This window comes from Condylura cristata, unplaced genomic scaffold (genome assembly GCF_000260355.1).
Source record: "Condylura cristata isolate star-nosed mole 26May11 unplaced genomic scaffold, ConCri1.0 scaffold00024, whole genome shotgun sequence".
Taxonomy (NCBI): domain Eukaryota; kingdom Metazoa; phylum Chordata; class Mammalia; order Eulipotyphla; family Talpidae; genus Condylura; species Condylura cristata.
In genome coordinates, this window is record NW_004567125.1 from 7,287,929 (window position 1) to 7,313,169 (window position 25,241).

A 25,241-nucleotide genomic window follows, 5' to 3' on the forward strand; every position below is an offset into this window, starting at 1 on the left:
ACCACACCTGGCTCCGGGGAACCCTCAGCTGCGACCACACCTGGCTCCGGGGAACCCTCAGCTGCGACCACACCTGGCTCCGGGAACCCTCAGGTGTGACCACACATGGCTCCGGGAACCCTCAGCTGCAACCAAACCTGGCTCCGGGGAAGAACCCTGAGCTGTCACCACACCTGGCTCCAGGGAACCCTCAGCTGTCACCATACCTGGTTCCGGGGAACTCTCAGGTATGAACACACGTGGCTCTGAGGAACCCTCAGCTGCGACCACACCTGGGCTCTGACTGTGCATTATTCCTATGGATTGTGACCTCCACACACTCCTGGCAGCATCACATGACTGATGGGAAAACACAGGACCGGTGCGTCACTCACACTCCTCTGCACACACCGGTGCAGCAGCCGCTTCTGGTGTTGGCCAACAAATACAAAGAGGAGGAGGACAAGTAAGTTCAAGGTGAAGCTGACATGGGTCTGCAGTCCTCGGGAAAATGGAATCTGGAGACAGAACATGGCACATTTTCCACATCTGTGGCTTCTTTTATTGGTACACACGAACAAGTGCGCGCGTGGTAAAGAGGAAAATAGGCAGAGCTTCTTCTATGCTCACATGGCGCACTCTTCACCTCCCAGAACAGCCACCTCACTGCACCTATGCCAAGACCTGAGTGACACCTGTGAGTGACACCTATGCCCATACCTGAGAGTGATATCCGTGACAATACCTGTGCCCTCAGCTGTGTTAGCTGATGGCCCGTCTCTAGTGACATCTGCCCTGCTCTCCTCTCCATGAGGCTTATCTGGTCACCGTCCACTCACGGTGTCTCTGGCTCCATGTGAGACTGAGACGAGCATGCGGGTCGGGGATGCCACAATATAAGGCTGTGTGGCTGCAGAGTTCGCCTCTACGAAATAACAGTGGGAACAGTGGTAATGCCAATGTACACAGTTCTCATTAAAATGTAAAAAATGTAAGCTGGACACTGGGAGGCTCAGCCTCTGTCAACAGAGTCCTGTGATGATTCTCCTAACTGCTCTAAGGTGTTCCTTAAGCAGGTGAGAAACAGGGTGGGGGTGGGGGCTCAGAAAGAGCCTCAGTGCAGTCATTGCTACCTCATTAAAAGGGTATTCATTCTCCGAGTCCAAAACTACCCACTGCCTAGAACTCTCGGAGGCCAATACCTGAGTGAGTCAACTGGGTGTAACCTGGCATAGCGAGGACATCTGGTACTTCTACTACATAGCTACTAGGCACAAGACGGTTTTTACTGAAGTATACCACATACTCTCACTTTTCCAGAAGACTCTGGTTTCAGGATGTGCAATGACGTCTCACAGAGCAGCAGGCCAGAAGGTCCCTTGTCTGAATCGAGCACAGGCTCTGCTTTGGGGGCTCACCTCTCCAGAAGGGCAAAGAGAATAGGATCTGGCTGCCTTGGGTGAGGCCACATGGGCAGGGCTTTCGGAAGGACAGCAGATAATGCTTAGGTGATAGAGAGGAGCAATCTATTTTTAATCTAATTGTAACCACCCCATCCATTAGGCAGCCGGAACAGTCCTCTAATAGGGATATGAGCCATCTTTAGTTTTTATAGATTTTTATGGGTGCAAATCTCCTCCAAGAGAGAGAGCATTTGTCCCCAGTAAATATTTGCATTTCCCAAACTGTGAATCTGAAGAGGTACCATGTCCGAAGGCTCCAGTCTTAACATTCACTTTGTAAATAAACATCCCAACTCTCAGGGTGATCGGCCTTCCCAGGACGGAGGCTTGGCACCACTACAGATGTGTCTGAAGCTCCCATGGCTGAACAGGCTCGCTCTGGTGCTGTCCTGCAGGTTACCTGCCCTCCCTCCGAGGTGAGCATGATTTAGGTGATGGAATAGAAGTCCTTTTTTATCTCTCCAGACCCCCACACGTTACCTAATCCACAAAGGACAGCAACATAAATGAGATGCTTTCCCATCCACGTTCTCTGAGCTCCCAGTGAAACAACTGTCCCTTCCTGAGAACTGCTTCTCGAGACAGCACTCTGCCCAGCAGAGGCCCCTACCAGGTCAGCAGGATGTGCCCAAGCACTGCGGTCTGCTAAGTCCCACAGGGAGCCTCTTATGGATGAGTGCTTGCTACTAAGTTCCCCACTGACCTCAGTGTTGGCACTTCCAAACTGCAGAACGTCAGCACAGACTGAAGTTCCATCATGGAGCTCTAGCTATCACAAGGGGAGCAGCAAATGCATCACTGACTTCCCCAGCTGTCAAAGTGGTGACAGGAGATGCTTTACAAATATGCAGAGATTAGAGACCCCAACTGTTTAACTTTCAGCTCTCACTAAAAGGGGAGGGGTAGGAAGAGAGACTATGTGCTGGGCAATTCGAATTGGTCTCACCTCTGATGCATCCAGCAAGCCCATGAGGTACATATCCATCACTGCTCAGACAAAGAAACTCATGCCTAAGAGTTTACTACTGCTCCAAATCTTAACACTGCCAGGAACTAGCTAAGCCTGCCTCGAGCTCCAACGCCTACCATGGTATGTGGCAACCCTGGTATCTAACAGACAGAGTAAATCCTGGACAAGCCAGGGCACCCGGGGCATCAAGAGGTCGATCATGGTCAAGGGGCCTAACTCTTTTCCAAAGCACACCAGACAGGAGGCTCAGAGGAGGTAGAAAAAAGAGCCTCTACCCCCAAACCCCAAGTATCCCAGGGCAGGAATTGATAAAAGCTCCCAAACATGGAGAGAGGGCAGGACCCCAGTCCCTGAAGTATTCCTGCCAGGGGCTGCCGAGAACAGTATTCACTCCCTGGTCTGCAGCCGAGACAGCTACCATCCGGGGTCCCAAACAAACCATCCAGAACAAACCCTCCCTTCTTGTGCACAACAGGCACCATCTTGAAAGCCTGAAAATGTTGGGGGTGCCTCACACACATGCCTGCTGCTGGGTTGCCACCACAGAGTCCCTCTCAGCTTGCCCTCACCAGGGGACAGATCAAATGTGGTTGGACACAGTTCCTGTCTCCGGCTTCTCAATATCCACATGGCAATCTATAGAGCTAAACGTCCATCAGTGGATGGGGTTGCTGACCATGTACAGAGTACAGAGCAGAGGTCCTGACTTCACAGAGTGGTTCTCACTGGGCTTCTGAAGTTTCTTTTTACCTTGAGACCCCAGAGCTCCTGTGTGGGAGGCACCGCCAAGGTCAGTGGCTTTGCTGAGGCTCTGTGCACAGCCAGCCCCATTCAAACACAGGCTCTTCTCAAAAGCATTTGTATAAAAGCTAAGGCTGATTTAATTATTTTTGGCAGAAACACCATGAGATAAAAATCAAGGCGTTTGATTGCTTTGTGTTTCCTGGTTACCCAATTCTCCTGAGCACTAGTGCTCTTTAAATCCCATGCAGAGCTCAAAAGTACAGAGCCATAAGCATACGGGAAACACTGGGGCTAGCACCAAATATAATTTCATCATTTTCTTTGTGCTAAATAATTAACTCTCGGTCATCAAGTGGCTCGGTCCTTCCCTCTATCCCCAGACCATAGGCCCGCTAGGTGAGGAGAGGCACTCAGCTCCTTCCCGGCACTCGCTTCATCTGTGCACAGACACGCTCCCTTGGAGGAAGGGTGGGGACGTGGGAAGCAGTTCTGAAACTACTTCACTGTACCAGGACGTGTGCTCATGGTCTCGAAGTCTGAGTTCTCACAGCAGAAGACAGCAGTACAAGTGTGGAAAGAAATGCTGGCAACCATCTCCCCACCTCTGGGAATGGACTGGAACTCAAAGTATCTGTTTAAATCCACGTGTTCTAAAACAGCATGTGTGCAGGAATGTGTGCAGCGTGTCCATGTGTATCTTTGTACGTGCAGTGAGTATACATATGCACAGGGTATCTGTGTGTGAGCAGATGGATATATTCCCTAGCTCCGTCTGACCAGCTGCAGGCCTGCCCAGTGCCCAGAACTTGGTCTCTTAATACTATTACCCTCAGAAGAAAACAGGGCTCCTTGGAGAAATGGCCAACTGGCGCTGGGGCAGGAACGTCCAAGATGAGCCTAGGAACACAGCGTACTACCGGAAGGTAAGAAAAGTTTCGAGAAAATGACAGGGTCGGTCAAGACACAGGACCTAACTTAAAGAGTTCTCATTGGCCAAATTTGTCCAATTTGAGCATGGAGAAAACGAAAGAGTAAATAATTATAAACTATTGAAAATTAAGGATCTGTGAATCTATTCCAACAGTAAACAGATATAAATAATATTAAAATAAATAAAACACAATAACAAGGACCAAAAGAATGAATGAGTAAATTCATAAATAAACAAATGGGGCAATTCTGGTTTATGGCAAAATACTGACTGTTGGTGGTGACAGTGAAAAAGGGCTCAGTGGGACATCACCTCTGGCAGATGGCAGCACAGACTAAGATAATGGAACCCACTAATGGAGGCTCGGGGCACAGTGCAGGGGAGGGGCTCTGCAGAAACCCCTTGGCCCAATTGCTGTAATGCAGGAAACATGACCACACGCCAGGTACGTGCCAGGAGCACCACCCGAACAGGACTCTGGGAAGGCCATGTCTCCACATCCTAGTCTAACTGGTGTAAATAACAGAAAAAAAAACAGCAAAAGTTAAAGTCTTAAAGACCAACCAGCAGAAAGGGCACTTCTCAGTGAGGGGAGGAACGATACACGACTAATTGCAGCATCAAGCCCAGACAGGGGACCTGCTGGAAGAAAGCGCTACGAGGACAGTGGAGTCAGCGGACAGAAACCTCTAGAAAGCTGAGACTGAGAACACTCCTTGTCTTAGAAGAGGCACAGGACAGCGTTTACGGCTGGGGTATATCAGAGTAAGGCTTTCAGCACACACAGCAGCAAAATGTGCAGAAAGCAAACTCCCCGCCTCTTGTGCCAAAATAACCAACAACAGGCGTTCAAATAGATGCCAGTGTGACAGCAGCCCAGGTCACAGCTACCAAGGAGTAAACACCCAAATGTCCATCGAAAGACAGACAAAATGTGGTCCCATCCACACAGCAGAATATAATTCAGCTGTAAAGGGGGATGAAGTATTGATACCTTCCTTAAATTTATCCTATTGACAATATGATACTCAGTGAAAGAAGCCAGACATGCACAGGAGGACTCATTTATATAAAACATCCAGAACAGGCAAAGCCACAGAGACAGAAGTATTCCCATTAGCTGGAAAGAAGGAATTGGGGGTGACTGCTAAAAGGAACCAGGTTTCTTTTGTAGGTGAAGAAATGTTCCAAAGTTAGATAGTAATGATGGTTGTACAATTTTTTAAAATATGCTAAAAACCACTGAAATACACCTTTTAAAGGGATGAATTTATAGCATGTAAATGATATCTCAATAAAGATGTTTGGGGGGGGAAGGCAAGCTCTGGGTGACTTTTCCACTGGTGGGTCCCTTCTGTGGAACATGCCAGTCTCTCAGCACAGCAGCTCACTGCTTTTAGGTAAAGGCACCTCTCTGTCAGCATTCCTGTGTCTACATCCCACAGCAGGCAGTGTTTGGGGTTGGGGGGGCAGCCACACTCCACAGCCTTGATTAGCAACCACAACATGTCCTGAAAATGGAAAGGCTTCAGCCACCAGGAACCCTAGAAGCTGTCCTCTAATTTTACTACAAGTCTTCTAATTAAAGTTCTATCATCTTACTTACTGCCTAGTAATTCAAGTTTTATTTTCTTTTCCACAGTGGGAAACTAATTATCTGCATGTCTTTTGATATGCTTCTAAATTAAAACCTGAAAAGAACATTAGTGAAAATTAAAGCTGAATTTACTAAATCATGCTCTGGGATCTCCTTACTTTACCAAGATTTTAATAGGACCCCAGAGTCAGCCCACACAGGCCAGGGTGGGTCCAGTCCCCAGGTGACTGCTGGCCCTAGGTCACTTCCACTGGAAGCAATTTGCTCAGAATTCTGGGAAACAAAGCTTTAGGACTTGAGCTATTCGGAAAGTCACCTTTTCATTATTTATACTAAAGCATCAGGCTCAAGGGGGACTGGAAGGTGGGACTGGCTGTAGGGGTGTGTGTCTCCCCTCTTAGCTCAGTGAGAGGTCAGAACACCTGCAGGGCCCAATATCTGCTCCACTGGAGCTAGTAATAATTGAGATTTGGTCAAGAAAAGCTTCCACTTTGAGATTTACTGGCACTTTGCATTCCCAGTGGTTTGGTGGCTGAGGGAGTTGCCAGTCTGAGAGGTGGCGTTATCTGTAAAATGTTGCTGTGCTCCCCAAGTGCCCAGTCAGCCTCCTGGTCAAAGCACTCTGTCCACTGTGGCCACAGGCACAAACTACACCCTGAAAGAGCTGCCAGAGGCCCTCACTCAGCAAGCCCTCTGGGAACAGGCTCAGGGGCTGAGGGGAGCCCCAGGGGCGCAGGGCTACGGTATGCACCAAAGCAGGCCCTTCAACAATCAAGTGTGGCTTCAGGACTGCTCAAGGTGCTCCGGGAGCAGGAGGCTGGGGAGAGCCCTCAAAAGGCTCCTGGCATCCTCCGGCCCTGGACCTCTGCACAAATCTTCGGGGTGGAAGGGAACATGTGCACGCCCCAAGCTCCCCCACACCCTGTTCTATCGTCAGAAACACGTCCGCTGCTCTGAGCTAATCTGATTTTTACCATTGTCCAGTGGGTGGGTGTCTCGTCTGGGAACAAGGGTTTTAAAAGTCAAAGGAACACAAAACAAAAGTGCACCCACACTTGCTCACAATTCCAGGTCTTTAACTGAGGACGAATCAATCCAGAACTTATCACAAGAAACCATCTACAGTGAGTCCTGGAAAGATTCCAATTATTATTGGAAAAGTCAATGCCCCCCTCTGCCAATCTCTCCAAGGGGGCCGGTTCTGTTGAATACCAACAGCTACTGATAACAGGCCTCTTAAGAAGTGTGGTGGAGGGAGGGGGAACAACGGAAAGAATAACTTTTATGCACAGTTGCTAGCTCCCCTTCCCAGTCGGGACAGCTGTTAGGTGCTCTTGCACCTCCTGCCACCTGGGCCAATTTCTCACCTGGGTGTCTGGCTTCCCCATAGGAGGCTGGGGAAATGGCTTCCCCTTGAGAAAATTGGCTCCACTACGTATCTGCAGCTCCCGCCTGGCCCATAACAGGGTTCTGCATGGGGACAGATGTCTTGAGTGCTTATCGCAGGGTGAGTGAGGATCTTGGCTTGTATTCTGAACTTCCCTCAGAACACAGGTGAGTCCCATGGCCCTGGAGACCTGGGCTCTTGCAGGGGAGTCACAGTAAACTCTTCCACAAGCCAGAAAGACAGATCACCTCTCTGGCCACTGCCATGCTGGATCTTGCAGTCCATGATAGACAAGACAGTGGTGACTCAAAGATGTAAACTGCCCAGAAGTGAAGAAAATCACAGCAAACTACTGGCTCAAATTACTAGATTCATTCTTTTACTTCCAAGAAACAGCGGTTGATGCCTGCTTGTTTCTCTGCAGCTACAAAGCTGAAGAGTTTGGTCCTTAAGTCTCAAACAGTACTCTCTCCAGAGTGGCATCAGAACCTTCTTGGGCATGAAGACCTAGTTTCAAGGCAGGACCCAAATCCATCAGACAGTCCACTGCAGTCACTTAGGCTCCCCATCCATTCTCTCTGACAACAATGGAAACAGCTGCACCAGGCAACATGTCAAATGCGACACCTCAAAAGCATGAAACATCTGCAACGACCAGTTTCTAGGGTATGGCTGAAAATGAAGGTGCTAAGTTGGGAGGGCCACAGTGAGCGCAGGCTCAGAGAACAGCATGGGGCTGCCACCTGATGATCAGGTGACTCCCCCAACAACCTATCTGCACACACACACCCAAAGCAGGCAAGAGAATAGATGCTGAAGTGCTCGGGAACAGGCCACCTGTGACAGACGAGAACACAGTCTCTGAGGATGTAGGCACACACAGGCCTGGGGCTGGGCACACTCACTTCAGACAAGATCCTCATTAGCTACCCCTAGCTATCCCCAGGTGCCTTCAGGCCCTGACAAAGGCTCCTGGTAGAGAAAAGTCACCCCACACGCTAGAAACTCCCCAAAGTTTTTTCAAAAACAGTGACCAGGAAGTAGTCAAAGAGCAGGTAAACAGTGAAAGAAGACGATGACATAAATTTGGGTTGTCAGAAAAGTCATGATGTATTTTTTTTTCTACATTTTTCAAGCAAAAATGCATCATGACTTCTCTGGCAACCCAACAGGAACAGTAGAACACAAAACAAACTCACACAGACATCATGTTGGAATACAAAATGCAGATCCCAAAACAACCTTGCTTATCACATTTAAAGAAACAAATGCCAAACTTGAAAATGTCTGCAGGGAACATCAAACTATAAAAAGAAACTGAAGACATAACCAAATCCACAAAAAACATTGGACTTCCTAAAACACAGATCATGTGAAATGGTTTGAACAGACTGTAACAATTATGGAAATCTAACTTAAAATTTAAAAGCCCCTAAAAAAGGAGTCTCCAGGCCCAGATGGTTCCACTGGCAAATCTACCCAACTATAGAGAAGAAGAATCAACATTAATTACCCTGATGCAAAAAACAAAGACAGTAAAAAAAGGAGAAAACTACAGACCAACAGTTTTCATGAATTTAGATACAAAAATCCTTAACAAAGTATTGACAAACAGAATTCCACCCTATATACAAATCATTATATCCAGGACCATGTAGTTTACTTCAGGGATGCAAGGCTGATTGACACTCAAATTTTATTGACCAATGTAACACAACGTGTTTTGTAGGCTAAAGAAGAAAAATCCCATAACCCAGCCCAATACTTGAGAAGGTTCTGACATTTAATCTCCATTCATGATGAAAATGCTCAGGAAAGTAAAACTAGAGGACAGTTTTCTCAGCTTGATTAGGATCAGCTACTCCGTGTGGAAAAAAGTGGATCTGGACGAGAATAAGGGGTAATCAACATTCTAGACTTGCCTCTCAATTGAATCAGGAAGGCTCACTGAGAGCCTCCTTGGGAACATGAGTCCTGTGAACTGGCTGTTCACAGGAACAGATCTGACGCTGGTCTTGGGTAGGAGGAACCCAAGGGGTGTGGGATCAGGGAGCTCAGCGAAGAAGCTACTTGTGATCGGGGCAGGACAGGAGTGGTGTCAGTGGGAGAAGTCTGGGGAGTCCTTGGTCAACAGGGTTCCCCAGTGAGCTTGATATGGAGTGGGAGAGAGGGAAAGACACAGGAGAGGGGAGAGAGGGGTGGACAGAAGAAAACTAACACCATGTGACCCACACATGTAAGGTCCCAAGGAGTCAGAGAGAAGGCAGATGGGAGTCAGGGGCTGGGGAGGGATGTCAGTGGGGGCAGTTTGCTTAGCTCAAGGGAAGAGAGCTGGAGCTGGACGCACTGGGTGCTGGCACGGCCAAGTGACTGCGCTTCGGCCGCTAAACTGGGCGCTGATGTGCAGAGGTGGCTGACCAAGCTGGTTCAAATGTGTGTTTTATCAGAGTAACAGAGAGAACACATAAAGGGATTTTTGCCAGAGCAACTGGAGCAATGGCACACTGTTGTCATTCCCATGGGGACGGCTGTGGCTGGAACATGAGGAAAATAGGGACTTGGATTCTGAACAATCACCTTTGGATCACAGAGAGATAATCCAGGGGGTGCTGAGCAGCAAATGGATTTAGGTCTGCGGTGCAGGAATCTGTGTGGCAACCTGGTCATCTGAGCAGTGCTGAGGGGTCCGGGCAAGTGCGGGCGGAGCCGACACCGAGCCGGTACAGTCCGCACAAGTCCATATACACATTTCAGTCTGGAAACGCCGGACCTCTGACTCTTATTTCACATCAATGTTACCTCATAAAATACAGGAAGAAAAAAACAGAGCGGGCGAGATGCCATCAGGAAAAGGCCATGCCAGGAATCTCATCCACTCTGGTGGGAAAGTGGATGGTGCACTCACCTCTGGGACACTTTGGGGGTGAAGGCTAGCTTTAGAGGGGTCCCCAGTGACCCTGACCCCTGACATTCACACTGTGCTGAAGGCAAAAAGCCACCCTGGGACGCAGCAGGGTGGACAGTGCCTTCTGAGACAAGGCTCTAAAGGCCACGGATGCTCCTCCTAGGCTGGCTGGTGTGTCCTCGCTTTATGAAGCTCCACGAGTGGCAGCGGCTAGAGGGCCGTGCGTACAGGACACCCCTCAGGCTCTGCCTGCTTGTCTAGGAAAAAGGGAAGTAGCCGTTTTTCTGGGTGAACATGACCCTCACCACATGCACACCACCTACTTGGCCCTTAGTTCTTTGTTAGCAGACTTTCCTCTAGGGACCCAAGACAGAGGTGGCCAGAGCTTCCTTCTCCAGAATAGTCTGTCCCCCTTGCAGAAATGGTGGTGCAAAGCAGTTTAGTTCCAGGTCAGGATGTAACATCTTGGTGCTTCCCTGATGGCCGAGAAAGTACTTAGTCACTCACTAAGCTTCCCTTAGACATGAGATGAAAGATTTAAAGGGATCACTGCTTTAGGGTATCACAATAGGCTGCAGCCCAGAACCTCACTCCCCTAACTGGGTATCATTTCTAGTCCATTCTTCCATGCTTGCAGGGATACCTCTGACATATTCTCTGCCCTGACATACACCCCTAGCTGACGGAGGGTCCAGGCCCCGCCGTCCTTACTGAGAGTGCTGCTGGTGTTTCAGCTTCCCTCAGCTGCTCCGTCCAGTACTGACTGCAGTGCAGACCACACTCTTCCCTGCAGCCCTGACTCGGCTGCAAGCAGAACACAGGCCATCACTGCCTTAACTTAGCCGGGTGCTGCTTTGTCCAGGAAATTCTCCCCTGTTCTGACATGGCAGATGCTTACAGTTATTTCTTGACCCACTCTCTGGGGCCCCATCTGGCTGGGTCCCGAGTGTGTGCCGATGCCCTGATGCATCTGTGAATTGAAGCTGGCACCCTGTTTGTATGCAGAGATGCCAGTGAGCCCCCACTGCAAACGCCCCTATCTGTGCAGGCACAGGACAGCCCGAGCCCTGTGGCCACATTACATGTGGGGCTTCAAAACTCTTGGCCCTTGGTGTGAGGGCACAGTCGTACCTGGTGCCCAAGAATTGGCAAAATAAAAAGACAGCCTATATCAAATGAAGAACACACAGAATGCACCCCAGAAATGTTTTGCCTGATTATTTGCTAAATAATAGCATCAAAATTAAAATAAGACTGAAGGGAGCCACCCCTTCTGCCCTCTCAGGTCCCACCCTGCCTTCTGTCTGTGTCCCTCCCGTCCCTTTTATGAGCTTTCTGACACAGGTGTGATTTAATCTTTGACGACAGCCTTAATTTAATATGTAAAACCAAGGCGTTCCCTCTTTATAAAATCCATGCATTTTGTGAACAACTATATAACAGAGACATTTTAAGGGGGTGGAGCGGGGAATGGGATCAAAAATGGCAGGGGGGTGGGGAAGTGTACAGGACTATAGTGATGGCACACGGGGGATTACACCTGAGATGGAAAAAGGCACAAATGATGGAAAAATAAACTGTTACAATAAAATAATAATAATAAAAAACATGCATTTTGAAAAACAGAAAATATGGGACTTGAAAGAGAATTGCTATATTGGCATATTCATAAGTTTTTCTTCAGTATATTTAAAAACACAGTTGGCTTTTTAGGTTTCCATATCACAAGTAGTTGTAATAAAGCACAAATAGTGATTAAACTCTCGTTTTTCTAATTCTTTGGCCTGTTTTGAGTTTGAACCCACTTTGCACAGTCATGGCAACATAGGGCCACCTGGAGTTGGCAGCCTGGTCCGGGGGCCCAAGCTTATCCCTGCACCAGCCCTCCAGGGAGGCCCCAGGGAGGATGGCAGGGTCCACCCAGACCTGGGTCTCTGTCCCAGCGCCTGATTTTTCTCTTGCCTTTAGAAAGGGGATGCCATGTAATCTGTCTCTGGAAACTATTGTTCATCATATAAATTGGATATTTTAAAACTTGAGAAAATTTTGCCCCAGAGGCACCAAGAGCTTATTTGTGGCAAAGCCTGTGTCCCTTCACTGGTAACGCTGCCTGCGGCGGTTCTGTCTTCTCCCTGTAATGTAACTGTCTAACATTTTCTTCCCTGAGCCTGTACATATTAATAAAATAAAACACGCAGAAGTCGAGAGTTTCCTGTCTCTGCCCTTTCTCCTGCCAAGATTATCTCCACTTCCTGGCTATTCAAAGGAAGCCACTAAATTTATTGTGTGCAGCTAAGTGCCTTGCTACCATATTTATTTAAGGAAGCTTATTTCATTATAGCATCACTAATGTTTATAAAGAATATTAGTCACTGGCTAATGAGACAATATATACAAGAAAGTCCTCTAGTTTGGGGTCGGTCTAAAATACCAGAATGGACAGATTGGGTAGAATATTTGTTCAGTCTTTTCAAAATTATTTTTGTAGTGGTACGAAAAGAGTTCCCAGGATGGAGTATTCACAGCTGAGAAAACAGTTGCTGCTTTGAAGATGGTTTTCCCAGGCACAGAGCTCATGTCTCCTGCTGTTAGCAGCATAAACAGTGTCTCCTTTAAGCTTACTATTCTTGTGGTAATTTTCAGTGGTTTAGGATGGCTTTTTCCTGGTCTAAGCTGTGCTGCCCCTTTTAGGAATCTGCTTTTACGAACTTGGAGGAAACTGTTACTTGCATTTGCCCAAACACATAGCTGGATGCAGACGTGAGGGCGTGGACATCACAACAGATGTATACATGTCAGCGACCACCAGCTCTTGCTTGGTGCTCCCAGATACTGTTCTAAAAGGCTAATCTGTAGTCAGGAGGCTGAGGTCCTGATTCCCTGCTGACCATCAGGTTTGGTCTGAATGATGCTGTCTCCATCCCCCCAAAGCCTCTGCGGGCTCTTGCAGCTAGGCGCACGTACCCACTAGAGCAACCTGGCTGGGACACACGAGACTGGTATAACTAGGTCCCTTCCTAGTGCGGCTCAGAGAGGGAACTGGCAGTCGAGAGTGAATGCCAGGGAACATGTGGCCAGCGAGCCAGGGCTCCTAAGTATTTTGTAGTAAGTCAGAAATTAGGATGCGATACTGAGCTATACAGGCCTGTGTCAGATACGACTAGGCTCACCACTGTGATGGGAAGCCCAACACAGTACCTAAAATAGAGAAGTTTGGCTCACAGAGTGGCTGTAAGAATGCATGAGGCAGCGCCTGTGAAAGCTGGCACAGCACTGGGCAGTGATGAGCCTCAGTAAGGGCTGCAGCGATTCACTGTTCGAATTAATTAATAAATGAAACAATATCTGAATTCCTATGTCTTAGATCTCACACCAGGAAGTCAAGCTGCATCAGACAATTCATCAGTATCTGTCTGATAATACAACTGGGTCTGAAGACTGAACCACAAATAAAGGGTGATTTGTGCACTGACAGCCTTCTCAGCCACGATCTTCCAACAGGACCACATTTTTGTGCTAAAATGTCACTCTAGTGACTATTAATAATAAATACAGAACAGTTGGGTTTTTTATTCCTTCATAAATACCTGCTTCTGTTTTTATACTTTCAACTGAAGGAAACTTCACTCCGAGGACAACATGTTCATCCAACACAGATACCAACACTTGCCAGTGGGCTGGATTCTGTTGTTGCCTAAATGGCTGATTCCTGGCAGTCATGAAGTAGAGGCGGCTCCTCTGTAACGGTGAACCCTTTAGAACGAGGTCCAGTGCTCCGATCCTCAGGACCAGAGGAGAATTTTTCATGCTGTTTTATTCTGGGGGCTCTGTAGTGTTACTCACACAGCATTTGCCACCCATTCATGTTTGGAGATGTGACTCCACATTTTGCCAGCCTCTGGTTTGAGTGTTCCAGGAGGGCAAGCTCAGGGGACCCCAGGTCAGTTAAGATGTGGGCAATGTGCAGGTTTCACATGTGTAAGCTGTGTATGAATCTGAGCTTGTAAGTGCCAGTGCGGGCACGCATGTCTGAGTCTGAGCAAGCAGGTATGAGCGCACGTAGAGGCATGTACATGTACCTATACGTGTGTAAACAAGGACACATGGCTGTGAAACCTGTGTGTGCACACGGAGTGTGTATACAGATACATACATGACTAGAGTTTATGGGCACAGGTTCCCACACTTACAGAGCACCCTAGAACTTGGCAGTCATCCCTACACGAGTTTGCCTTCTGCCCTGGTCCGAGCACCTTGTTCCCAATTGGGGAGCTGGGGCTGCACATGTTCCCTGAGTTGAGGTTAACCCCCTGGCCGAGTGAAAAGGTGGCCGCCATTGCTAAGCAGTTCTGTGTGCCTGGCTCTGCTGGTCAGGATGCTGTTGTGGAACAGGGGCTGCCCGGCACTGTCATCTGGTTCTCTTGTGACCTGGTCGCCGCCAGCATGTCTGAAAAGGAAGCATGGGTTTGTGACTAGGAATGGAGATTAGAGATATTCCCATGCATATAAAGTGAGTTCTCCTGTAGCCTGTGTTTTGTAACAAACGCACACAAGTGGCATTTTCTGTGTTTCTTCCTGTTCTGTTTTTTCTTCCTCAAAACAAGCACATAGCCCCACAGCACTCACGCAATCTAAGCAAGAAAGCTGAGAATCTGAACTGTCCTGAAGTTATACAATCTTACGGAACTTATATTCTAAACAGAAAACTTTATTGCAGAAAAACAAAGGAAGCAAGTTATACTTCCAAAACGCAGACCTGGAGTGCTCATCAGACTGGGACATTCACTTGAGTAACGTGTGGCTTATTATTAGCCAGGAGCCCTGCAGCTGTGTGGAATTGGAGACCCAGTCAATCAAGAGCCCCACTGGCACCCTGGGCAGCTGGCAGTAGGGAGCCATGGGTGTGTCTCAGAGTAGCATGATCTAAAAGTAGGTGGGAATTTATTTATCTCCAGCAGGCAGGCCCAGCCTCAGGATAATCATCATTATTTGTAGAAAATTCAGTCTTCATTGTTTTCCAGGTTTGCTTATATATATTCTGGCAGTTTAAACCTCACTTGAGAATTTTTAGGGCAAACTATACTTCTCTAGTGTCAGGGAAGGGGGAAGCCAAAAGGTATTTGCAGGGGAATGGGCTCACATGAACTTGATGGGGCAGCCCCATCCTGAGGGATGGTTTAGCCAGTGCCCTGTGGGTTGCCAGTGGTAGGAGAGCCAGAGGGCCACAGGGTCAGTCCCTCCCACACCTGACCACATACCAGAGGTCATCACCGGGGCCTCAAGGGGCACACAGGTACCTTCAGGGCAGCTGTGTTTATTCTCTTTCCCAACTGCCCAGTCATATTCCCGTCCTTTCCATCCATCTCGTTTCCCTTTTTACTTCCTAACCTGCCCATTTGGGGGGGCTCCTTACCTCCAGGTTACATTTTGAGTCAAGGAAGAAGTGCTCTCTAAGTTTCTCATTCTGTGTCAAGTACCAAGCCCATATTTAATTTCTAGCCATTTTTTTTATCTTAAGTTTTAAGAACAGGACATGGACTATGAGTGTTTTACTGAAGAAGTAAGATCTTTGCATCTGGGAAATAGTAGTGACTTTGGCATGAAAGGCTGGTTTGAGACTAGGCAGCTGTGACTACAGAAGGAGGATTTTGTGAAGGCTATACGTGGTGGATGCATGCTTCTCCCCCCTTTTTATTGTAAAATACACTAATACAGTACATACAACTTATGGGAAATGACACCCAAACCAAGAAATTAGCTTTGAAGGCTCTTAGTAAAAGCACCTTGCTTTCCTACAGAAGTGCGTACCCGTGTGTGCCTCCCTACGTGAAAGTTTAACTTTCTTGTGTTTGAATTTTATGTGAAGGAGCAGCGTCTTTCTTGTTTTGGTATTTTGCTCGTTGGGCTGAGCTTTATAAATAATATCCATGTTGTTCTGCATAACTCTTGACTGTTCATTTTACTGGTGTATTAGTATGTCATAATTTATACTTAGGAGGGTTTTCTGCGTTGTTCCCAGTTTTGGGCAACTGTAACATGCTGCAGTGAAAACTCTTATGTCCAGTCACACATGTCCACATGACACCCAAGACACCCCAGGCTGGGGCTGTGGGGCCTTGGAATGTGGGCATCATCATCTCTACTAGATAAAACCTCTGTACTAGTTATCTGTCGGCACTAGCAGTTTGATGGCTCAGAGTAACCTAGCTTGTGTGCATCAGGAGTCTGGACAATCTTGGCTGAGTCTTCAGACTCAGAGCCTCTGTAAGTGGCAGCGTGCTGACAGCTGCAGAGTGGTATTGGCCGGGTCTTCACACTTACTTGGAGTTTGGGCTAGGGAGCAGTCATTGGGAGGATTCAGCCCGTCGCTGGCTGATGGCCAAATGCTGGCCCCAATCACAAAAAAAAAAGAAATTACTACATCCCAAGAGCTTGCCACCCAGACAATGGCACAGAACTGCTGGTCTCATTCTATTGCTCTTCCCCACAACACTGAAGAGTGGTACTTATTCCTTCCCTGCCATATAGAGGCTAAAACTGTGGACACAATCTTGCTTCGAAATGGGCTATTCTTTCAAAGACCCACAAGGCACACAACTAGGGAGCTATTCTGACTCTTCACACAGTAGCAGAAACTGTGGTAAGCACCCACTGATGTAGCTGACAGCTTTCTCCCCTGAATCCTATCAGCGGCCTGGGGAAAAGATTTTCTGACCATTAAGGCCTCTGTGTCACGGTGAGAAGCTCTTCTAATCAGACTCCTGGGGTCTCAAGAAGAATCGTCCACACTGAGTTCATCTCAGGGCCCATGCCCCATGAGGACCTGAAGGCTTGAGTATAAGCAGCAGCTTCCATGTTTCAGACTCTGACAGTGATACCATGTTGTTTTAATCCCAAGGTACGTGCTACCGAATTCTCATAGAAAAAAAGAGGCAGAGATTTGCTTTCTTTTTCAACTTGTTCCTCAGCTCAGCTCTCCATTGAAAAAAAAAAAAAAAAAAAAAGCACTGTATGAGTTTAAAACCATTAGATACCTAAAAACTTCTAGTAATCATTAGTATCAAATGTTCCTTTTCCACATTTCCCACTCCAACTTTAGAGACCACTAGCCTAGTCTTTGTAACTTGTGATAATTTGTACAAATCACATCAAGAAGCCAACTATTCCTTTGCGAAGCCCCCACCTCAGCCCCAAATGGGAAGGTACAGTCCTGCCTTCACCAGCCTCTCATTATACATCAGAGTCCAGCACGCAGTCACAAATGGGATGCAGGGGGCTTTCTGCATAGCTGGGGCACAGGGGAGAACCCAAGGGCTGTCTTTCCCTTCCCTGTTAGTCAGTTTTGTCTTTCTTGTGACATTTTTAATCTTTCTTTTTGATATTCTGCTGTTTCAATGAATCCAGGTATGGATGTCTTTATTTGTCCTGCTGGGGCCTGGATGGGCTCCCTCAAATACAAAGTGTGTTGCGCAGCAATTTTTTCTTCATATACTGCCTTTTCCCACCGTCTCTATTCAGTCCTTACTCCTATAAAAGGTGGGTCTTTCATTACCTTTCCTTTAGCTTCTCTAACTCTCACTATGCATATCATGAGTCATTTCCTCACCTCTGTCTTCTAGCTCCTAACATTCTCTTCAGCCGTGTCTCATCTACGCAAAAGAACTGGGCTGGAAACGTATTTGAAGCAAAAGGAAAGACAGGGAACTGTTACTGTTAAAAATGAATTTTCAGGGCCTCCCTGAAGGCCCTCGGTGGCGCAGGGGTTAAGTCTCAGGATTATGACCCTCTTGGCAGCCATGAGCTTGACCCCGGAGAGCAGACCCAGATGACACAGCAGACCTCTCCTGTCTGTCCACTGCTCCCCTCAGAAGTGCATTTCAGTAGATCTGCCTGTTCTGCTCCCCACTCTGTCTCTGGTGAATCCTCTCACCACCCCTGTACCTCTGAGGGTCTGTACCCTCAGAGCTCTTGTATGCATAAATAAATAAAATAAATGTTTAGAAAATGAATTTTCAAATCAATAGGTAAGATATAAACCTTGCATTAGAGTAGTAAAATCCATGTGATTAAAACAACAACAAATGACCAACATGTATTAGAAAATGAACATTCACAATAGTAATAAAAGAAACTGAAATTAAAACATGAAAAAAATTATAGTACCCTGGGTGATGTAGGAAATGACATACAGGGAAAAAAGACTATCTACTACATTGTCAAGCTCATAGTCTAAAATATAGCAGTGTTATCTGGGGGTGAGGGGCAGATAGAATAAATGTATGGTTTCTTCTATATACTTTCCTGTATTTTCTTTCTCCCTCTCCCCCCCCCCCATACTGGCCATGCATAACTCAGGAAAAATAACAAATGCTGCTTTCTTAAAATTACATTTTACTAAGCTATTTTCTACAGACCACAAGGAAGTAAAGCTTACAAATACCTCCGGGTTGACCACAGCAGCAATTAAAGCATTAGACACTGACATGAGGTCAGCTAGACTTGGGATGGGGTGGGGGTTATCATGGTGATGGTGTTTGAGCCTGTTTTCTTTAGCCCCGATGAGAATCACCAGATCTCCATGGCAGCAGGAGAAGCTCAACAGCTTCCAACTTTCTGCAATATTTCATATTTGACAAATGAGCAGCAAAAACCCATTTTAGAGACTGCAAGAGACACACGATCATGGTCAGTCTAGCAACAATCCATGTGCCCTGGGATTCCAGTTTCCAACTTTTCTCTGATTGATGCTGAGTGAAGTAACTGGAAGAGCCAACCCCCAAAAGTCACTGGAGAAGAAACAAGGATGCCACACATAGGCGGGGCAAACAACACCAAGTCAAACGTCACTATCACAAGACCATTGGTGTGAAGGATGAAAATTCCTTAACCACCTCGCAGTTTTTAGAATTGATCAAGCCAAGGATACATCACCAAGCCCTGGAAAAGCAAGTGTTTTTATTTTTGTCTTTCCTAAGTCAAAGGACCTTGTTGGCTGTCCTCTTCAAAATGTGATCAGAATGACTAAAATTAAAAACAGCAAGACACTAAATGGCTCTGTCATTGATGATGGTGGGAACGATGGCGGGGCAGTCACTCTGGAAAAGTGTGGCAGATTCTCAAGAAATAGAAGTTGCCCATACCAAACAACCCAGCAGTTCTACTCCTGGGTGTTTATCCCAGAGAAATAAAAACTGGGGTTTACAGCAGTCTCACTCATGAAAACAAAAACCCATAGACAGCCTTCACGTCCTTCAAGGGTGTATGGTACTGGGAGTTTTGTGAAGATGGAATATATCTTTATCTTGACAGTGGTGGTGGTTTAGAAATCTACACCTATGATAAAACTGCCCAGAAACACACATACAAAGACAAAACTAGGATATCTGTGCAAACTCTGTGGTTGCACAGATATTGTGTTTCCTGGTTTTGATACCCGAGTCTGGGATACAAGAGATTACCAACTCGGGAACCAGGGGTGGGACACACAGACTCTCCCAACACATTTCTGTAACTTTCTGTGTAGTTACACTTATTGCAAAAATAAAGTTTCTTTAAGAAAAACTAGCTGTAGATCAATTGTATCTCAATAAAAGTGGGGATCGGGGGGGTGGGGGTGTGCAGACAAGCCAATACCCCAATCGCATGGTTCCCTATGATGCGTACCACCAACAGTGCATGTTTACTAGAATGCTATGAGCCTGCCTACCCAGAAGTCCCTCCGGCAGGAAACCTACCTCATTTGGAATTATGTATGTTCAACTAGTGATTGGCAAAGATCTGTTCCTGTCCCAACGAAAGATCCTGCAGCGTTAGCAGAAGCTGATTTACCATACTCCACTCAGAGATCAAGCAGATGGCAGAGAGACTGGAGTGCTAGAAGGGGAGTTCAGAGTCAGCTACTTTATCCCCTCCCCCTCGGGTATCCTTCAAATACACCCCCAACACAACCACACTCTCCCAACTCAAGCGTTTCCAAAGACAGATAAATTCACTGCTTCTTTTGATTTTCACAAGTGCCACTTTTCCCGCATCTACTTCCGTCTCCCAGTTCTGTCCTCTCAAGACAGAGTAGGAGAGTCCCTGTGACTAGATAGCTCCACAGGCTGGACCACAGCTACCTCCACCACCCTAAAGTCAGCTCCCCATGCTACTGGCCCTCTGGACATCTGCTCCCCATCCTGTCCACATGAAGGCTGAGCAGCAAGAGCCAAGATGCCCCAACACCAGCAGAGTTTTCGCCTTCTGTATCACCACAGCCTTTAAAATCCTGGGATAAGGAGCCCAGGGGCTTCCAGAAAGGCTTCTGTTCCACGGCTCTGTGCTCACTTGCCCCAGCAAGTTACGGTCCAGGGTTGTAGCAATGCACTCCCCGTGAGACAGAGGTGCCAATTCAGATCAGTGGGGCTGGGAGGGGGGAGGCTCCACTCAGGTTCTCATCAGGACTTACACCTAATTGAACATAGAGTCCCATCCTAGCAATAAGTGGACATCAGCACAAATCTCTTGGTAGTTCAATATTCCATCTATGTAGATACCAATTTTATATTTAAGTCAAATGTTCGCCTGCTGCTCACAGATGCCATAGTTTTTCCCAATCAGCCCTTTGCGCAGTGTGCCTTGGCAACCTTCCTGCTGCAAGCACAGCCTCATCACTTTCCACAGCTACACAGATCCTGCCCACTTCCCCAGGGACAGTCACAGGTCAGTAGAACCTTCCCTGAGGTGCAATTGTGGGGTTTCCTTAGATCCTGTGCACACCTGGGGACCTGGGGCAGAAGTACCAACTGGCCCAGCCAGAGACCAGGGTTAAGGAGGGCAGGGAGCAGCCCATGGCGGAGGCCATGCCTCATAGCTGTATGTGTGAGGGGCCACTCTCAGGCTTTGCTGGATTAGATTGTTTAAACCAGGGGAATGCAAACTCTGGGCCAAATCCTCACGCAGCCTGTTTTGGTAAGTGAACTTTATTTGGATGTGGCCACACCCAGTTTATATGTCTGGGGCTGTGTCAGCCTCGCAGGACAGTGCTGAGCAGAACACTGCCTGGCCCACAAGGCTGAGGTATTTCCTGACAGAAGAATTTACCAAACCCTGATTTTGTCCAACTCTCTGATGAGAGGGGAGAGGGATGGTGACCAAAAACCCTTATTGAAATAAAAACTAACTACTTCCATAAAAATCAAAGATATGACAGGAGAGTAAGGAATTACCGGGTTCCAGGGTCCCCAGAAATATGACAAGATAAGTGCCCTCTGTCCTGAAGCAGTTCAAGGTACCTGGGCGCCTGAGCTGTAGCTGGGCTTGCCTGCCAGGGTCAGGGCGGAATGAGGGGCCCAAGCCCCCAGATGGAGAATGTAGCGTCTGCCCAGCCCAGAGAGGCGCTGCATCTCCTCAGTCAGCCTGTGTGGCCACTCTGCCCATGCCACCACACTCCCTGTCCCAGAGCTTTCTGCTGGAAGTACTAAGCAGCCTCCATGCCGTTCTGGAGCACTGTGTGTTCATTTCAAGTGCAGGTCTTCTAGGCCACCGTGAAAAGTTGGAAGCTAATGCTGTGGTGTAATCATTTCAAGTCTCTGATTTCCTAAAAACTGCTCATCTTTTGAGACAAATAAGAACCAAAAAGATGTCTAACTAAAAGGTTTTATTAAGGGGAGTACTCTTTGAGTGGGGAGGGACTGATTATTTGGTTTTAATTGTGTTAGACCAGAGTATTGTACCAAATGCTTTCTAGGCCCTTTGGTCCTCATGAAAATCCCCCACCAAGATCCACCCAGTGGCCAGACTCATGTGAAAATGTGGCAATTCAAACATCTTTGCTTCTGAGGACAAAGGAGAGAAAATCAGTGGAAAACCTATCCATTCCCGTTATTTTTCATCCAAACAGTGACTAATGTCCTTAAGCAACTAGGTGAGTTGATCTTGGCTCTCCCTGATAGTAAAATTTTATATATCTGTTATTCATCTTACTACAAAATATATGCTGGAAATGGCAGTGCAAATGACCATAGATGAAGGACATCCTGAAAATGTCTATCTCTATCCCATGCCCATAATAAAAAGAAATCTTGTCACATTGACCATTTTTTTAAAAACCACTCTTCAATAGGCTACTAGAATACACTGGAGGAGGGGAAATCACAATCAGCACTCCCATAACCTATTATATATTAAACATGTAGGTTAATGCAACATTAAATAAATTTCTATTTTTAGTAGCGCAAAATCCCAATTTTTAATACATATTTGCTGAACAAGTTAAATATCTTAGTTTGTTCCCAATAAGTTGCTGCTAACTTCCATCTATTATAGAAACGTGAGGTGTACATATGGACAATGTGAGAAATAAGGGGCAGAAGGAAAACTAAAAGGTCAAGAAAATAGACTTCAGGTCCTCCCTGGTGGTGCAGCGGGTTAAAGCACAGCACTGCAAGCTAGCCACAGCCACTTCAGTGAGAGTTTGATCCCCAGCCTCCCCAGACCAGGTGATTCACATGGTGCAGCTGACCTCTACCGGTCTGCTACTCCTTTCAGCAGTGTACTTCGTCAATCTGCCTGTTCTGCTCCCCACTCTGTTTCTGGTGAATCCTTTCACCGGAGGGACACACCATGTGACTGAGTTAGAATGGAGGGCAAGGCCAGAGTTTGGAATCAAAACCCTAGGAAATTTCCCACCATGGGATATCATAGCTCCTTACAGCCCAACATCATTGCCAAGCTGAACTTTAATGTTATGTTAAGCAAAAACAGACAAATGAAATGCTGCTGCATCTGTGTTTGCACATCAATCACACCATTTCAATTTTTGAAAAGATGAGCTAAATCTCAGCACATTAAAAAACTAAACTGCCAGGCTCTCCCTGGTGGCACAACAGGTTAAAAGTATAGCACTATGAAGCTATCTGCAGCCAATGCAACACAAGTTCAATCCCTAGCCGGGGAGCTGACCCACATTGCACAGAAGACCTCTCCTGTCTCACCAGCTGCTCCCCTCAGCTGTATGTTTCTATCAGTCTGCCTGTTCTGTTTCTCACCCTGTCTCTAGTGAATTCTCTCACTGCCACTGTCCCCCCACCTCCGGCCTGTACCCCAGTCCCTGTAAGCTTAAATAAATAAATGTTAAAAAAAAAAAAAACCTAAACTGCCCTGAAAGGACACAAGGAGACTCTCTAAGTTATCAGTATGGATGAATGAATAAATGATAGAGTCTATCTGAGGTAAATAGAAGCTAAAAAGACATTTCGGTCTTCACAAATGAACATTAAAAAGATGAACAATCCAGTTAAAATGGAAAACAGCTATGAATAGATACTTCTCCAAAAAAAGTTCTAAGTGGTCAATTAAAGATGCTCAATGTCACTAGTTACCAGAGAAATGCAAATCAAAGCCAAAAAGAGATACTTTTTCACATCCATTAGAATGGCCATAATGATAAAGATGGACAGTAACATCAATCCATGGTGATAATGGGGAGGAAATATGATCCATAAATTTCACTCCTAGGAATCTAAGTGAAAATATGGCATGGCGAAAAAAAGAACAAGCCACAAAAGAAAAATTAATAAATTGAACTTCACCAAAAATTGGATAAACTCAACAATAAGAAAACAATCCAATTAAAAGGGGAACAAGATCTGAAGATGCTTCACCAAAAATAACATACTAGCCAAAAGGCATACAAGGCATTCACCATAATTAATCACCACAGAAATGTTAATTTAAACTATAGGAAATTCTGCTTTAAATACATGCAGTTTACTCTCTATTATACCCCGATATACCCTGATATAGAGCAGTTTTAAAAACACACATACAATATGACTACAACAAAGAATGAAAATTGAAAATAAACACAACACCAAATGCTGACAAATACATGAAGTACCTAAAAACCTCATTTATTGTTGGTGGGAATGCACAGTGATACAGTCACTTTGGAAAACAGCTTAGCACCATCTTTGAAAAGTAAATATTTAACATTCGATCCATCCCAGTCCCAGTATTTTATCCAAGAGAAACAAAAACAGAATGCTTCATACACAATGTTCCCGGCAAACTGGACACAACCCAAATGTCCAAAAGGCAGGAGTAGAGAAACAAATGTGTGGTGGCCAATGTAAAAATAAATCCTATAGAATATTACTAAGCCATGAAAAAGAACACAGAGGGCAACAGAGTTCACTTGCTTAGTGACACAGAGCAGTAGTCGGAAAGACTTACATGGCTCAAGGAGGGCTCTAGTTTTGCAGGCTTAGGTTTTCTTACATGTGAGATAACGATCTCTGGAGACATCTGCCAGCTTATGATTCCAGATGGAATCAGTAAGGAGGAAACAAAAATGATAAAGAGGGAAACTTCTACCCAAAAGGGCAAATTCAGGCTCCTAGGGAGCTATTAGTAAAGATTAGCAAAGATTAGCAAATCCTTGTCCCCAGTGGTCTAAGGACAAATACTCACAGCAGGGTCAGTAGTTTTTCCGAGGCCAAATACCACTGGAGTGGAGTCTTTTGGCTCTGAGCAAATTCTCAAGGCTGAGCAGTTCACAACCTCATTTGATGGTTTTCTAAAGAGCTTGTAGGCTTGATGCCCATGTTAATTCCTGCCTGATTTTCAAGATTACAATGGGAATAGGATGGTCCATGTTGAGTAGCTGTGTTTCCTTTCCACATAAACAACATTCCATGACCCCGAGAGGGCAAGCAGAGCAAAGGGCTGACCTTGCAGCCCAGCTGTTCCACTGGTCACGTTCCACGGGACATGCAAGGCCACCCTTGGGAACTTGGGAGCCAGCCAGCTCACTGACAGCTTACAGTGGCTGTCATCCTTCCTCAGTCACTTGTCACTGCACTCCAGACAGGCACTCTGAATGTGGGACAGTCTGGACCACACACTGAGGCCTTCTCCCACCAACACCATCAACAGTGAGTGTGAGAGTGGATGCCAAACAGAGCAGGGTATCTCCTTATATGGAATTTGGCAAGGCGGACGCTACATGGCTGAGCCACCACTGATGAGCAAATGCAGTCCAGTTATACTAAGGGCTTAGGAACAGGTGTCATTCCTCTCTTGGGCTTTGAAAGGTTACCAGACAGAACCCCAGTATGAGTCTCTCCCCAGATGGTCTACTGCTACCTGGCCAGGTGACTGGTGACGGGGCCAGTGACCCAAGCTTGACTAGACCGTGAAGCTGGCAGCCCTGCTCTCAGCCCTGATGCCTCACGGCTGCTGACAATCAGGTAGGAAGTGCTTTTGTAAAGAAAGGTGCTTTGCA

At 46.6% G+C, this 25,241-nt stretch overlaps 1 protein-coding gene across 1 annotated transcript in view; it reads right to left on the minus strand.

Moving 5' to 3' along the window:
- LOC101618382 (chromosome unknown open reading frame, human C7orf50) overlaps positions 1-25,241 on the minus strand; it is a 118,726-nt gene that overhangs the window by 82,631 nt on the left and 10,854 nt on the right. The window lies entirely within an intron of this gene.